This window comes from Uranotaenia lowii, chromosome 3 (genome assembly GCF_029784155.1).
Source record: "Uranotaenia lowii strain MFRU-FL chromosome 3, ASM2978415v1, whole genome shotgun sequence".
Lineage (NCBI taxonomy): Eukaryota > Metazoa > Arthropoda > Insecta > Diptera > Culicidae > Uranotaenia > Uranotaenia lowii.
Window position 1 is genome coordinate 355,477,358 of NC_073693.1, and position 16,160 is coordinate 355,493,517.

At 34.6% G+C, this 16,160-nt stretch overlaps 1 protein-coding gene across 1 annotated transcript in view; it reads right to left on the bottom strand.

The window, feature by feature from the left end:
• Positions 1–16,160, bottom strand: part of LOC129756308 (V-type proton ATPase subunit e 2-like) — a 404,689-nt gene that overhangs the window by 201,429 nt on the left and 187,100 nt on the right. The window lies entirely within an intron of this gene.

Sequence of the window (16,160 nt, forward strand, 5' to 3'; positions counted from 1 at the left end):
GTACTGCTGATTTCAGAAACGTGGATGTAAAAATAAAAATTATAGTTGACAAACAAAATGTTTTGCCGATTTTTTCTTTGGTTTTCACGCGAAAAATTCTGCAAACTGGAACAAACACCAGCAAATGCAGACAAAATTTGCACAGGCTGGAGATAAAGTTGGTTCGGCGGAAATGAAAACAGAGCAAATCAGCCGCCAAAAACAGTGGAAATTTTGATCCCGTTTTACTGAAACCTCAATTTATACACACTAAGATTGCAATTATTCCGCTCGGGACCATGATCCTCTGGATTACAGGAAAACAGGTCAAAATGACATTTGAACTGTCATAAAACAAGAATTGTCCTGGGTCACTCACGGGGGATAGCTAACCGAATCTTGTGACAATCACTTGATCCTCAAAATCCGAAGGAATTTTCTTCCGAGTGTTCAGGAAGTCTACACAGCAAAAAATTTCTAAAAGTATACGGAATCTAAAACACGGTTGATCTATTTTTTCTTGAGTGTAATTACAAAAAGATGTAACTTTAAACTTCTTTCGATGTAATATTAGTCTGTTTTCCAAAATTGAATAAAAATAAACTGTTGCGATTTAATTTTACATTGCGTCATGCAAAAATCATCCGGTCAATGAAATTTATATCACAAACAGTGTAAAATTATGTCTGTTGGTTTAAAATTGAATGCAAATATTTAACTTGTGCCTTTTTATATTTCAAGTTGGTTTGCGCATCGGGCACAAAGTAAACAAGTCGGAAAATTATTCGGAAACGAGTCGTTCAAAGGCGGTAGCTACAGGAGCACTTTAAGAGTCTTTTAAAGTAGTAAGTTTATGAGACGTGAAATGAATAATGCGGTTGAAACTGATAAGTTTTCTCTCCATTACAGCAAAGGTCAGATTTTTCGCAGTGGCTAATATCCGGACTGTGATTATCCAGAGAAAGTTTTGTCAGAACAATTCAGTGTACAGAAAAATTATGATGTCCCTGAACCATTCGAGGATGCTGATCCGAAAAACATCCAGCGTTACCACATATACAGATTTTTCTGTAAGTATACAGATTTTTTGGAAATTTTTAAACACAGAATCTGTATATACAGATTACAGATAATAGGAAATATATACAGATTTTATACAGATTTTCAGAAATTCAGAGATTTCCCAAGATATTTTGATTATACTTCGAGTCAATCAATAATCATCTACTTTGATGACTGAATCATCCATCATTTATCACGCAAATAAACTTCCAGTTTAGAGTTCGGAACCGTTACAATGCAATACAACAAGCAAAGGGTTGAAGAAATTTTTAAAACCTGTGTTCAAGAATCCTTTACCAACATTGGTCATTGTATTATCGAAAATGTAACTTTTTAAGGATAAAGACTATCGACACAATGTTCAAATCCCAACTAATTGTTAAACCCGAGAAGGACACTGATCGTTATATCTAACGAATATATCAACCTTAAATTTGCATGACCTTATTTTTTACACGTAACGGACATGTATTTTGTCCGTTACAAAGTTAAACCAAGAACGGTTTGCGTATACAAAATGTTAAGGTTTAACACTGGTTTGACATGTCCCACAAAAAGTAGCCTGCGGTAATGAGCAGTTTAGTCCAAATGAGTGCACTACGCATTATAAAAAGGTTCGCATTGACTGCGTCCTTAAATTCGCTTCTCATCGCTATCACTATGTCATTGGCCTAAGTATCCGGAATGAAAATCTTTGATACAGATTTCAATACAGATTTTTGAGATTTTATACAGATTAAAAAAAAATTTTTGGCTCAAAAATACAGATTTAAATGTGGCAACGCTGAAAACATCCCCGTGCTGGGAATCATCGGATCCAACAACAATTCCAGCCTGAGGCCGATGACGTAGTGAGTGCGATGCGATGCGAATTGGCGGAAAATTTACGGACGCAGCCTATGCGAACTCGAGCGGCGGAACAAATTGACATCTCCTTCGCCGCGTTGAGTATGTCAGGTTTAAGCGATTCACATACATTTTCATGAAATGTGGTTCACCGCATTGAATCGCATTCACCGCATCGCATCGCATCGTATTCACTATGTCATCGGCCTGACACTTTCCGTGATGGTTTTTTTAATGTTCAGTTTTGGAAATAAATGTGATTTAAAAATGATACATGCGGCGTATTCATTCAAAAACAATACAAAAACCTGAATATTTAACAAAAATATCAATATTTACGATAATAAATTTTAAAATTTACATCCCTGTGTATTTTACACGACGACTTTTGTGATCCGATCTCGTGCATTGATTTCGATCTAAATTTACACGCCTCAAAAATTACATCCATGAAAAAAATACACCGTGATAGAATTTTACATCAAAATCGATGTTCCGTTTTCGTGCATCGTTTTCGATCTAAATTTACACGAATTTTTCTTGCTGTGTACCAAATGTAGGAAAGAAATTCTCTGTCTCACGTGACGTTGCAAAAATGACAGTTGTGTTTTCGGGCAGAACATTCGGCCGAAAGTAAAATTGTAGTTGCGGAGAACGGAACAATATGCAATCGGGATCAGGTATGGAGAATGGTAGGCTGATTCGGACACAAGATGCTATCCCCCTAGTGGGATCTTGGGCCATCATCACGGAAAACAAGGCCTTACGTGCCAGGCTAGCACGGTGCATCAGCGTTTTACACACAGAAAAAGAACGGGGATTGGTTTCAACAAAACGTATTGTTGTTTAATTTTATATTATCAATTCAGATTTTTCGATACTTTTCACAAAAAAGCTGAATTCAAATAAACGAAAAATATTGTTATTCGTACATTCACATTTTTTGTTACTTTTATTTGAAATCTGGTTTGTGTTAAAACGAAAAAGAATTGTTTTCAATGACCTTGTAACTTTTAAACGATAAGTAAAAAAAGAAAAAAAAAAGTGCGTGGAAAAATTTTCTTTGTAAATTGAAAGAGGAACGGAGCTGGTGTTCTTTGTGCTGGGGGTCTGGTCCGGAGTTCCCAAAGGAGCGTTGGATTTATTCTTGATGGATCCTTATACTTCGATTAAGGTGAGATGTTCAAAAGATTTGAGATTTATTGTAGATTTATAATTTTTATAACAATTTGTTTTCAGGAAAATGAACGGCAGGCGAACTCTAAGAGATGGCTTTATTTCATTTCCCTCCCATCTTTCGTGGAAGTCGAAGCAGGCAAAACTCCAGATTGGATGCCCATCGGAAGAATAAATGAAAACCGAAATAAATAAAGTAACAATATGTTATTTTAGGTGGTTTTTTTTAATAAACTTTAATGAAAATCCTTACTTTTTAAAATAAATTTGAAACCAAATTCATCTGCTTTTCATTTTAATTTAAAATAAAACTATTTCAAACCTTGAAACTGTTGTTATTTTGATTCGGTTTCTCGTTCTCTTGATTCTAGAAAATTTTATTCGTTTTACCCAAAAAAATATTTATTTCGACAGAAATTATGATTCATATTTAAAAAGGGTGTATTTTTATTTCCAATCAAACGATAAGTTTAAATTAAATCGATATGTTTAATCAGGGTTACCAAAAATATATTTGTGCCTCTTCCCAACCAAAAATTTTATTATTTTTGGCCGAAATCTTATTGTATCTAAAATATATTTTTCTGCGTGTAGTAAATATATTAATATTAAAAATATTTTATTTTATGGAGTTCCAGTAGGCGTTGACTCGCGTGGACGTCAAAAATTTTCACTCCATGAAAAAGTCGTTCCAACTGAGGAAGAAAACAGTTTAAACAAGAAAGAATTTGTATCGAATGCAGTTGAAATGCCCAAAAATGTGTTCAAAAGTGTGCTATAGCAAAAAAAAAAGCTAATAAAATGTGGGAAGAAAGAAATCAGCTTCAGAAACTTCGGTTGCAGTATGTTCCGATATCATAACAATATCAGCCAATCTCTTGTCAACTTGAGATGTATGGACACTTGGAAAATGCTACGAGAAAAAGACGACGCGGAAGTCTGGCGGAAAACAGTAGTAGCGTCCATAGTACATGGAAAATAACAGGTAGGCCATTGCGCTTAACCTCACTTGAAAGCCCCGTGTATGTACACAGCATGCTTGCATACCAACAAAAATAGTTATGAAAATTTGGCAGTTTTATATAGAATGGCAATCAAAATTATTAATTTCTCCGTCAATAGCTATTCGATTCCTTTGAAAAGGGCCTCAGATTAAAGATTGATTCTTCAGGCTCCTCGGAAACTATTTTTTGCTTTGGATTTTCGGATCTGAACCATAAATAATGAGCATTCAAAGGAAATTTTCATCACCGTCCCTCTTTTTTGAGAGCAAAAAATTAATTATTTTCTTCTGTCTATGTTCAAAATTTGATGAAAATGTAAAATACTTCATATTTCTGTGATAAATAATCAATTTGTTTGATTTTTTTGGTTTAAACTGCACAAGAAAAAGACCACACAAGGCAAAATAATCACCAAATTTTAGTTTTAAATCGATCAAAAGCCCGTTGCATATTACTTTTAGCGATTTTGAAAACCCAAATTTTGTTCGTTGCATTAAAATACATCATTGCATATTTTTCTCATAATTTTAATGATTATCAATTTAAAGAAAAAATTGATTTTCTGAAAAATTCCATACATTTGCCAGTTTTTTCCATAACTATTTTTGGGGCTTCTTACCAATACGTTGAAAGAGAGCGGAATAGCCTACCTTGTATATTTCAAAGTACTATGAGTAGCGTCGACAGTTAGCGGCAGCAGCAGCTACAACAGTGACTGCGAAAATTAAAATTTGATTGCCCCAGCAGGCGTATAATAGCTTTAGTGTAAGAAGATATTTTTTAAATTTTTCAATTGATAAGTTAATTTTTTTTCCGTTATTTAAACAGTTCTGAAGATGGTTGAAAATTTTTAATAAAGTAAACCGAAACGTAAACTAAATGGAAGTTATTTTAAAATCATTGAAAAAAATCAACCGAAAATCGAGAAGATAAAAGGAACGGTGACCGAAACCCAGTTTATGCAATATGGATGAATGTGTTATGATATGAATATGTTAACAATAATACTTAAAATAGTAGAAAAACGTGTTGATAAACATTTAACAATAAAATTTCAATCTTTTTGTCAAACAATTGTGTTTTTTTACTCTAAAAGTGCTTTGGGATTCATTTGAATAATAAAAATAAATAAGAAGCGGGGGAAAGGATACCTAAATTCACTAACATATCTCGGGAGAAAGCCTTTTCGAACTCACAGGACAATTTATGTAATCCCGTAAATAACAGAAAAACACGGATTCGAAGGTACAGGTCAGTTAGACAGCACTTTTTCCGTCCCCAGATTTGTCCTGTAATTTCATTTGTTGTGGAAATCGTACCGACCTCAGGAGAAAAGAATAAGTATGTACCACCCAAAATCACCATTTTATGTGTATTTCGAAAAAGAGGGATGTTTTTCCCAAAAATAAGACTTCTATTCTGTGTTGGCATCATTTTTCGACCATTTCACTGAAAAATCATAACTTAATTATGCTAACGCTAGCCAGAAATAAAATATTTGGTTTTTCGTTTCCGGTCAAATTATTAAATTCGACGCCTGTTAGCGAACTGAGCATTCATGTGCTCCTGATGCAAAAAGGGTTTTTGTTTCCTAAAAAGTACATATTTGATCTAAAATCGACTTAAAACGATAGTTTTATTTTCGTAGAATGGATTTGGATTGGAAAATTTTCGATTTTTTTCAATAGTTGTTGTTTTTTGGAGCGTTTAGTGTTGGTCGGTAATTGGTAGGTAAACAAAAGTGTTTGTTCCTAATAACCGGTCACGCACAATTTCTTTGTGTTTAACGCAAATATTGTGTCAAATGTGTAAATTTAAAGTAGCATTTAGTTTGATTATGTTAGAAAATGATGTTTTATCGCTGAAAGTAACCGGTTACTTGAGGTTGTTTGCCGGGAATCATCATTTCGTCAGTCAACGCACTTTGTTAAAATTTGTACTAAATTTGCGGAAAAAATTTCACAAAATGTATTCTCTAAAGAGCCAAAATATGGTTTTGACAGCTCGTTGTATGGAAAATACTAAAAAGAACCTGTTCCGTGTTGTTACGATAGTTTTTGGGCGGTAATAGGATGAACACCGGTTTCAATGAGTAGCTGTTGCTTTTCATAAGATATTCTTATGGAAAAAGGATATATCGCATAGAATAAATTGAAGATAATTTTTCATTTCATTTTATTTTCTGCTTAATTCGTTTGAAAAAATACATGGTGACATTAGCTGCACTTCAACGCCCGATTCCATAATAAAGTTTTATTGCACCTCACCTTTAATTTCGGGCCTTTGCCGGTAACCAAGCTGAAAAGTAAATAAAACATAAAATGTTGCGTTTACTTTCAACTTAAAAATTGATTGTAACTCATACTTACGATTTAAAAGATCAAATTCACATCAATGTTTTTAGAAAAAGAAGTAACTTTACAACTGCGGTGAGTGCTTCTGACGACGATGGAAAACATGACTGATGGAATGAATGTGTTCATCATTTTTTCGCAATGCCGTTTCTTCTATTTTCCATAAGAACTTCAAATGAGAGTTGGAAGAATTTCATAAGACTCTTATGAAAAACGATTTTAGACTCTAAAAAGCGGTTCATAAGAAGCATCTTATGAAAATAAAAATAAAAATTAGCCTGAGTGTAAGCATACATCTTTCAAAGATATGATTGGCAAACCCACAGGAAACGCAAAATGTATGACGTGACCGGGATTTGATTGCTCATGACCGTTGGCTTAGAAGACTTGAAGGCCACGGGCCACTCTATGCCACGGGCTGCTGCATGATTCCCTAAAAATTACAGAAGAAACCCTTCTTGAACCTTCAGGCGAAAACGGAGAGCAGCGTCGTGGACAAAAAACATCTGGGCGGAAACCGGATCCGGTGGACAAAACTTTGGACGGAAATGTCATGCGTGCTTAGGCCAGTAGGAAGACTGCCTCAGTTTGGGATGTGGCAAACAATGGGATTCCCTCTCAGCACTGTAGATAGTACCAAGGTAAGATTGGGTCTAAAGACTTATAAGAATCAGAAGACGCCATGTGACAGATGTGTTCTGTAGGCAAAGAAGTTTGTGTAAATTCTTCGAGATGCCTGCTCGTGGAATTCGGTTTTCCAGGTGAATTCGTGTAGAATATCATGATTTTGTAAACGTTCTGCTGTGCAAAGTGTGTAAAGATAAAAAAGAGATTTCATGATAAAGCAAGAGTATTTTTTCTTGTAATCAACGATAATTTTTTTTTTTACACATGAATTTTTTTTCCACATGTTTCAATTTTCTCTTTTGTTTTGTTTTTGTGAAAATTCAATGATTTTTATCCGTTTTGGGGCCTCTTTTTCGAAATATGTGTAAGGATAGGAGTGACGATTGTGTTAAACAAAATATCTGCAGAAGAAAAGAAGCACTCAAATCCCGAAAAGTGATTAATAAGCACTTGCTGGATTATCAAGCAACAGTGACTGGAAGGTGCAGGGATGACCACCATTAGTACGAGAGGACCATCAAATACAAATCAACCCATGCTGTCTTCTTCCCTCATCGCCTGTCAATGGACTTTGGTGACATTTTTTCATTTTGTTTTAATTATATTTATACATATATTTCATCAATCCTATTTGCCATGTAGGATTTCCCATTTAAAAATCCCTTCCAAAACCTTTCTGAAACAGCTTTATGGGTCGTATGAGTTCTCTGCACCTAAAGAGTTATTTTTGCTGTTTCAGATAATCCCATTTATGATTACATTGACTTGTCACGGTGTGCATAACGATACCACACTGATCCTCAAGAGCAGCACATGGAATCCACATTTTTGCTCCAAAATTGAGCTCTCTTTATTTTTGCCGTTAAGTTCAACTACCCAACTGTAAACGTAATTTTATGCAAATCCATTGTAAGATAATTTCGTATTACTTAAATAAAACATTTCCAAAATATTTCTACTGAACCTCGCCTGCGATCATGGTTTTCGAAATGCTTTTATTGGTTGAAAAAAATTGGTATCATAAGTGAACTATGTGAAGTATAAAAAAATCATTGAAGACCATTTTGTTAAAATTGATATTAGAGCATTTCGGGTTCAATGATCCAGGTGGATGTGAGTAGCCAATCAAGCTAAGCTAAGCTAAGCTAATCAACGATATTTTTAAAAAAATATTTTGTCATTAAATTTCAAATTAATATCACCATTTCCATCATAGAAAGTTTTTCGACCAAATATTTGTAACTGCTTGAATTTTAAATACTCAAAGTCTTATGTGTAAATGAATAGTTTCATGGTGCTGAAGGGTTCACCTGTATCAAGTGTCAATTTTTAATGTTATTAAGAATAAATGAGTACAGGATACCTAAACTTATCTCATAAAAATCTCATGACAAAGATGGACTTTTCCAAAACATTTTTTTTTTGTTATTGAACATTATAAAATTGCTTCTCAACTCCAATTAAAATTGAGTGGTCGTTCAGTAAAATAAATCATATCGTTAGGACAATGCTTATTTGTGTTCCCAATTTGACGACAGTCAATTGGCAAATGTTCGAATTTTGCGTAGGAAGTAGGAAAATTTTAGAAACAATAGCATCTCGACATACGTTCATACTTGCAAGAATTCCAAATTTGATGAAAATCATTGATCGATCGCGTTTCTGTTTTAAATTGATTTTGTATGGGTCCTTAAGTCTACTAAATCATCTAATTATATCAAAATTGGATTGTATTTCAAATTTGATTAACATCACTTGATAATTATTCGATTTGAGTCGTATGTTTTAACTATAAATTTGGCTAGCACTTTGTTTCAAATTATTATACGAACCATTTCCTTAAAAAATCATAAACATTGTTTATAATATTGATTTACTATTTCGTACCGAAAATTAGAAGATAGATGGAGAAAAATAGTTTCAAAGTTTTTTGTTGAATGTCGGAAGTTTGAAAGATAGATTATTTATGTGTATTTAAGATATATTTCAAATATTAATTACAATACAACTCAGAAGACTTCCGAAAGATGAAGGTACGGTGAATACTTGGGTGGACACAAAGCAGGCAGAAGCGGAAACGATCAATAGAATCCGGGGTCTTGTAAGAAATTATGTTCCGCCTCAGAGATCCAAACTTACCAGCGAAAAGTGTAGCTCCGGGTCAGAGGAAAATCCTACTTAGAATCAACTTAGACCCTTCATTAGCCAAAGATACCCCGGTAATTAACGCGCGTGCATTCGAAACCGGGACAGACAAGGGCGATGGTGGGCGTATGAGAAGGTTTGGTTTCTTGCTTTTGGTAGGTCCTCGAATAGATGGCGCCAGAACGTCACCCACCCGAAAGTCAAAGTCAAAAGTGATGGTGCCGTCAATAAGTCCATGAATAATATTTTTTTCGGACCATGTCTGGTTCCTCTGGCTGGCTGAGCAAGGTAAACACACGGCTGGGCACAACTTATAATTATTATGATTTCGGGAAATTACCAAGGCACCGCAAGTGCGTCGAATCAGCCACTGGAGACCGACCAAATAGGAAGGCGACCGAATCAGGAAGAAGCAGCCGACGCAAGACGGAAACAACCCGGAAAGAGGAAGCCGCAAACAAAGAGAGGCAAACTTTCAACATATTGTGATTATTATGTTATCTGCGGTTTTTGGTACAAGCCATGTTGGTTGTTGGTACTTTCCTTCTTACTTACTGCTTGTGCGGAAACAGTGAAATTAACGTCGTTGGAAATATGAGTTTCATAACCGAAGAGTCTTGCCATATGCGTCCCAAAAACGTCCGAATGATATCCGAGAAACGCACCATGCTGTACCGTTTTTTTGCCGTTGGCCCTGACTGCGATTTCAGTCTTTTAACCTCGTGTAACCTTCTTCGTGTTTATTTCTTTTTCGATGTGCAAAGAATTTTGTACTTCCAGCCAGCGTTCGTTCTCAATTTTCATTAGCTCCTGCTCAAGTACGAACTCGCAAGCTAATTGCATATAGGTTGGTACCTTCTAAATACGATTCTCTCACCGACCACATGTGTTCCGAGGTTTGGAACATTGGCGTACCATCATAAAAAGCAAATTCAATTAGCCCCGGGAAATGCGAAACGAATGTGGCCACAAAAGCATAAGTACCCCGGGAAAATATTAATGCTGACCTACCTGTTTGTGTTCGCTCTCCCCCAGGCAAACATTCGCACATATCTACCCACGACGTGCATATTGGGACATTTTGATAAATCCCACTTACGAGTGCGTACAACATTTGGAACCGTGATGTTGAAATGCTTTCAACTCAGGCGATTCGATATAAAATTACATTTTAGCTAAAAAAAATTCAGTGCTCATATTATTTGAAATCTTAATCTGAAACGAAACGAAAATTAGAAATTTTGTAATGGATTTTGGATTGGACATAGAAATTATAAACAGTGAAATGGCTAAATCGGGAAATAGATGGAACTACCATTGACCATACTCCACATTGCGTAAAAGTTTAAAATACCTGAAAACTTGAAAAATACCTATATTTGTAGCATAACTTAACTTAACTTAACTTAAGGGGATGGAAATGCACTGGACCGGGTCCTTTTGAAGGATCAATGGCTTTTAAGGCAGACAAAACTTCATGTTGGGTGAGGATTGGCTGAGGTTAAATGACGTCAAAGCATTAGCAATGCTTCAAGGTATTCGTTAGAGGCAGGCGATGATTGTGAAGCGTGGACTTTTTTTTTTCTTTTTCTCGGGATTTTCATCCCGAAGGATGATTCATCCCTGTGAAGCGTGGACGCTCTTAAAGAACTGTGCGAACAGGTTTCCGGATTCGGCAGCAGTTTCAGAGGAATGGCTTTCAAAAGTAACTCACGATGGCAAGCTGTTGGAATGACGTCGAGATTGGACAAACTTCCAGAAATCAGACGGGTTATTTTTTATTTCTCTCTCCATATTACGAATGTATCTCTTGAAAAGAGTATTTGTTTCGGTTAATTCAGGTCTGCTTGTAAATATTAGATCGAGAACTCTACCGTTCACGTTTTCTCTGGAGCATATCTGAGCAAGGCCACAGCTCAAGTCGTTCCTATAGCTGCGAGTTCTTGTTCGGTTGATGTATTCACAGGGATGGATAGGATTAGCAGCCATTATCATTGTACAAAACTGATGCTCTCCCTTTTTATATGATTTATCTGATTAATAACGGCGCCGGTCGCGTCCTAGTAGTCAATGGGGAAAAGGGAAGGATTGTTAGTTAGATACTCTTTAAGTTCAACTAGCAACCTTTTACTCCTGCATATTCCAAAATATTTTTGTTTTTTAAAATAGTCAGAACCAGAGATAAGCTAGTATCATCAACTATGAAAACCATCTATACGTCTGCGAATCCTTATTCAATCCAAGGAATCCAAGGAAGGAGTTGTGTTAGTTAAAGAAAGGTAGAGATCAGGATCCATTTTGGTAAATGGTGCGATCATGATTTTCCTAAACCTCCTATGCTCCTAGAAGTTTCCTAAGGAAACTCCTATTTCTATGAGGCATTTGATAAACGTCTAATAAAATTTATGGAATAAAATATTGAAGGTAAATCAATACCATCCAATTTTTTTCTTTGATAAACTAGCTCTTTTCTCTAACTGTTATCCCTGTTGAAGCAAAAAGTTTTCAAAAAGGCTTTACTGTTTAAAGACGAAAATCAACTTAAAATGAAAATGATTTATATTTCAATATTCAGACACAAGTTTTCGCAAATAGTTTTTGAAAACTCGTGGATTCTTCGCTTTCTTTTGCCTCACATTTTAGAAGCCTTAAGACTAAGACCTTTATTGCTTAAAGAGTACAAATCAATGTTTTGAATAATCAAAACTTTTAAAACTCGCGAAAACCAGAAAATGAAACGAGTTAAGAGACGAAATACTCATCCTCAAGCATTATTGAGTTTTTTTTCAGATCGTCATCTTTATGCAATCCAACTTTCGGTTGTACCGAAGGGCGTAGTAACAGTGCCCATTAAATAAAATCACTTGAAATTCTTTTTAATTTTCTAGATTTCTTCTATAAATTTCACTGGCGCTTGTCTTTTACAAGTTGTAAACATAGAGCCGAACTTCATTCCAAAAATGTGTCTCAGAAATTTATGAATACAAAATAAAAAATATAGGTATGATACCTATATTGACCGTGGTATATCCATTCATTTTAATTTCTACATGATTTTCACGGCTGTGATAATTAAAGACTTAAAAACTCAGTAGTACATTCATCTTCTCTTAGTCGCTAAATCTCAGCCCCTTACCTCGTCGCTACAGGAAAAGAAGTGATTGAGTGCTGTATGTTGAATAGCTGCTTGTGCAAGAAGTCATAGTGATTTTATCTAGCTGACATTTTCGTCGAATTTCAGTCGTTAGCCATCACCATTAACAGCTCTGCTAGTGATCCTTAGTTTGGTGTCCCTTCTTTTTTTTTATTTAAGAAAAGAACGTAGCCCGGATTGTGGTGATGCTAAACCTGGGATGCTATGTGATTAGAAGTTCGTAGGGCTTTAAGGGAGTTCAATGCTCGTTATGACAAATGAGATATTCGATAATCCGAAAAGACGAATTCAGCAATAGTTTACCTGTATTGGTTCCTCCAGTAAAAATCCAAGCACCTGTTGTTTTAGCGGCCTTGAGCAATCCTTTGCGAAGCACCTTTTTCAGCTTTGGCTGCAGCTCAAAGTTTTCCTTTCCGCACTGTACCGTGATAAGAAGCTTCGGCAGTTCCAGAATCCACTCCCGGGTGAACAGCTGAACCAGCAATTCCGGTCGGGTGTCGTACGAAAGTCGCGCGTACTTTTAGGGAAAAAAGGAAGTATTTAAAAACATTGTACATGATTTATCAATATTGAATCTGTAATCAAGAAATATCCTCATCATCTTTACAGAAATATTAAAAAAAAAACCAACAAGGTTCTCAAGTCACTAAAATATTATAATTTTTGAGCACCGGAAAATAAGCTCTTATGATCGTTAAGTCATCTTAATCTGTAAGATACGCACATGATGTACTCATTGTCCCTCAATTTTCATCATCATTAAATTTTTGATTTTTCACTATAATCAATTTTAAAAAGCGTTTTTACTTCAATTTGTTGACTCGGGGCATAAAGAGCACAGTTGATCGGGGCACGATGAGCATTTTCTACCGTAGCATCTAGCAGCGAAGTTAACTCGTTGAAGTCAACTGAATTATAGAGCCACAACTTGATTAGTTTACATCTGATGATTTAGCCTAAATATTCGTGTCGGAGAGGTAATCAGACGACTCAAGTTCGATTCCTGGTCGAGGTGATTTTGTTTTTCATTAACCATTACGAATGGTCGAATATTTTGATTAATGCATTATACGGATAGTAGCATCATCCGCCAAACAAATCACCAGAAACAATGTATAAGACACATTCCACCGTGACGTGAAATCGCTTTTCCGGACTTTTCGGAACTGTTATCATTCTAGAAGTCAACCAATTTTCTTGAAAATGAAAAAATAGTAACAAACGGTCGCAAATTGAATTTTATTCAAAATTAATATAATTTGATCATTGAAAAGTTCAAGTTGTTTGTGTTGTGACGGATTACTTTTGTGACGTGAATTCACACTTGAATTGACCATTTTTGACTTCAGTACATATCACTTCGATTTCCTGTTCTGTCTGTGGAAACAGGATATTTATTGGTGTCTTCAAATAAATTGTAGAAAAAATAATTACCCACAGTTTAGTGTTCAAAGCATTTCGATTGAACAACAACAAACAAAGTTACGCCTCCTTAAAGTTGTGACGTGAATTCACTTAGTTTAATAAGAACAGGGTAGTGGAATTCACGTCACGAAATTTCAAGTTATTCTGAACCATTCTTTAGAGCCTTCAAATTTTATGTATACTTTTGAAAGTGATATTTTGTTATTCTGACTTGTAGAATCATAAATTTTCAGTATCTTTTCCTAACTTTTTCCTTATTTTGATTGGCACTTGAATAGCAACATATTGAGGAATCATACGTTAAAATTACTACTGTTTCTCACAGCCTTTATTTGAAAATTCACTAAAATTTTTTTTTTTAATTTTTATTTGAAATTAACAAACTGATAAAAAAATCAATTAAACAATGTTCGATTAGTAAAAATCCGACCATCTGGAGGGTCAAAACGGCTTTCAGAGCATGTTTCACTTATAAAATTATACAAAATATAAAATTTTGTGACGTGAATTCACTCATTCGCGCTGTTGTAACTAAGTTGGATTTCAACCGACTTCTATAAAATTTAGTATTTCTGAATCCTCTCATCATTTTCAAAGAAGATCTTATTTTATATTGTATTACAATGTTAAAGTTTTCCCGTCAAATTAAAAAGTTTCCATCTTTTGTGACGTGAATTTATTCATTTGTGACTGTTTTTGTTCGCCTTTTAAAACAACGTCATTGAATATAAAAAATATTTTTTCTACACAATGAAGCAGTATTTGTTGGCTTCAAAACGTTTAAAAAAAACAATCAACCCATCTATTTTAATTAATTATTTTGAAAAAGGTGACAGTATTTATACATTTTCAAACAAGAAAATTGATTTTCAAAGGAAGGTTTAAAAACTTGTTAAACACTTTTTTTCTCTTTTTTTTCGTTGGTTGTGATTTGAACAATCAGAATTATTGACAAGCTTGAGGTTTTTTGATACGCTAACGAATAGAAATCACTTGTGAGCGGTACAGGCGCGTGGAATGTGTCATAAGTGTGTGTGAATTGTTTGTATTCTAAAAACAGACATACTTTTTTTTGTTATTGCTTTGTTTGATGGATCTACGACTCACAAATTAGTGCAGAATACATCGATGATGAATCCAGGAATCGAAATCTAGTCTACTGATTACCTCTCCGACACCTAACCAATAGTCTAACCATCAGATGAAGCAAGTCAAGCTGTAGTTCTATAATTAAGTTGAATTCGCTGCTAGATTCTACGGTAGAAAATGCTCATCGTGTCCCGATAAAGGGTGCTTATGCTGCCCCAGTGGGGGTTCTCATTATGCGACTAATTTTTAGCTTTTATCAAAAAAATTTAAAAGACATTTAAAAAGGTTTTTATATACTTTATCAAATTTAAGTCTGTTAGGAAATAGACTTTTTTAGTGTCTGAACACGAAACAATGAAGTGATTCACAAATTATTGCTGTTTCCTATGGTTAAATTAGCGGTTTTTTCAATTTATTGCGTGGCTTTTATCAAACTTCGTTGGTTTAAATCGGAATGCATCTAAACAAAATAATTTTCCTTTTACCCTCATTCGTCCCTGAAATTTTTACCCGTTACTGTCCTTGGAATGTCAATTTTAAACTCTTGACTGAAACCAATATATATCTCTTGTTTCCCAACAGATTTTTACAAAATTTACAGTTTTAGAAACCTCGTAATGCAACATGTTACTCAAATAAGTTTGAGAGAAAATGTTCAGCTACAACACTTCGGTTTTCCGTTATTCAAAGTCTAAGAGAAAAAAATCCGAAAAAACATGCTTCGGAAAAAAGACTGTAGATCAGCTACGGAATGCTAAAAAAAATTTCACTTAATGTCCAAGAAAGCTGAAGTGATAAAGTAAGCTATACGTTGCACATAAGGATATATTTTTTAAAGTTTTGTTAAGATCATGACCACAAAAAAACGTTAAAAAGTTGTGTAAAAAGCGTGCTTTTCAATCAATGAATCATCAAAATTGTTTAAGTCATTAAATTTTGACAAGCAGATTGGAAAGTTGACGTAATTTGGCACGTTTTTGCATTTCCCGCGTGAGCTTTCATTACGTCGTATGAAACAAAATGTAAACAAATAGTTTTATTACGAAAAAATACAAAAACTGACATAAACTAGTCGCAACTTATTTCCATTTTGAATTTTTGTAACCTGGACAACATATTCTATATGTAAAATTTAAATTTTAACATTGTTTTAAGTTTTCTGTGAATTCTTAAGATGTTTCATACGACGTAGCTCACGCGAGATTTTAAGATTTCCAAAATACGAATCACAGAATTTTTGGCGAGTTTTAAAATTTTCAGACCTTTTCTCAATTTCCTGGTCATCGTCTTAATCTTGAT